Below are 2,206 nucleotides of genomic sequence, written 5' to 3'. Positions count from 1 at the left end.
TGTAATTGGACACAGACATTTATTTCAACAGATGTTCTTGATTGACCTGGTGCAGAAGAATAATAAAAATCAGAGGATTCAAGTCTGAAGACCTAATCATCAGAGTTTACTTGGACTCAAATCATGAGATGTTGTCATGTGAGCAGATATTCAATGGCTTCAAGTTAGCTGAGTATTGATATGCTTTTTTTTTTTTTTTCTTACAAAATTGGCAGATAGTAATATAAAAATCCCAAATTCACAATTATGTAGAATTAATGGCACTCCCCCCAAATTTCTTTCTGGAATGATTTAAAGAGATGTCCTCAGACATACCATTCTCTACACTGATCTATTATTAAGTTTTAAATTGCACAAATGACAACTTCTATTAGAATTAATCATATTATAAATCCATTGCCGTTGAGTCAATTCTGGCTCAAGGAAACCCTATAGGACTGGTGAGACCTTTCCCATAGCGTTTCCTGTGCTGTAAATCTTTATGGAAGCAGATGACCACATCTTTGTCCCACAGAGTAGCTGTTGGATTCGAAGTATGGGCCTTTCAGTTAGCAGCCAAGTGCTTTAACCACTGCACCACGTTGGCTCCACAATGACACTGTTAGAGAGGAAAGAGCTTGTTGGAAAATGAAGATCCCATGATTTGTGAATTTAATTGTGTTTGTTTGTTTGTTTGTTTGTTACTTTCTTTACACCGGGCAGCTACTCTACAAGGGTTTTTGAAAGAGCTGAATACAATCCTAGTAAGACACTTCTAATACTTCAACTGACTAGATAAAGCTTTCCTAGAGTTTGTAAAAAATATATATGTAGAGAAACAAAAGAAGAAAACAGAAAATTGGAAATTTCCTGCTTAATTTGCATATTTATTTTAAAATTCTTTGTACTTTGATCACATTTCTTTTCTCTTTTGGTGAGTTAAGACTAGTTGAGAAACTTAATATTTGACATATTTCAAATTAGTTTGTGCAGGAAACAATGATTTTTTTTTTTTCCTCCAGTAGAAAGCACATAGTTACCTATATGGCATCAGGTAATAGTTACTCCTTTGACAGACAGTGATTTATCAAGAAGAATTAGATTGCCAATTTAATTGACATCAATTTCTGATAAATATAATTGAAATAACATGTACAGTTAATTAAAGTTGGTTTTGAATCTGTAACACTCTACTTAATCAAGTCAAAGTACTTGATGCTATATTAAGTGTAATTAATCTGTAAGAATCCACACAGTTACTATTTATCCATATATTCATTGAGCAAACACTTATTCAGTGAAGGCACTCAGTCTTGCTTCTCATTTTGAAACTGCTTTCCTTAGGGCCTACTGGAAGAAACAGACAAATAAAAAGGGTATTTCTCATTATGGGAAATACATCCACAAACGCAGTTTTAAACAGAGTAAGATAACAATTTTAGACTTACCTGGAATTCATTCATCTAAGAAAAATCTCCTTCTCTTTCATCAGTCTTATTTTCAGTTTCTGATCAGACAATAAGGAGAGAAAATATTGTACAATTTCACCAAAATCATCATTATTGTTTTGCATATATTTGCCTCATCTATGATTCTGAATCTTATGATGTATCAATATAATAGCCTGCATCCGTTGTTGTTATTTAGCAGAGTGCTTTACATACTATATGATGGAGCCCTGTTGTTGTTGTTATGTGTCATCAAGTGGGACTCAACTCCTAGTGACCCCTCCTTGGGTTTCCGACATGGTATCATTATGGAAGTAGATTGCCCATCCTTCCTTTCGAGGATCCCTATAAACGTGAAAATATTATTGATGCTGTTGGTGATAGTATTGGGTATTATGTATATTTCCTCCCATTGATGGGAAAAATAGAAAATTAATTAAGATAATTATTTCTTTAATCTCTATTTATTGTTTAGCTCAAACCTAGGCTTCTATTCAGGGGTACTTCTGTTTTTCTCTGTATTTCTAAAACAATGTCATGATAATAAGATTTCTTCTGAAATCTAGTGTATTGAACAACCTTATTATACCACTGTCTCTTCCTCAGACTGCCAACTCACCTGGCAAAGGAATTGGATAATTGGCTTTTTTCATCTTTTGAGATTTATATTTTAATATCACCCTAAGGTTTTTCTTAATTTGCTTTGGATACATAAAAAATTAATTGCTCCAAAATGCATGACCTTCACTTTTATCTATGCCAGTGTAAATGGTCACACA

This window comes from Orycteropus afer, unplaced genomic scaffold, assembly GCF_000298275.1.
Source record: "Orycteropus afer afer isolate SDZICR_OR568_19922 unplaced genomic scaffold, OryAfe1.0 scaffold00832, whole genome shotgun sequence".
Taxonomy (NCBI): Eukaryota; Metazoa; Chordata; class Mammalia; order Tubulidentata; family Orycteropodidae; genus Orycteropus; species Orycteropus afer.
The sequence above is the reverse complement of the archived record's forward strand: the minus strand, read 5'-3'. Positions refer to the sequence as shown.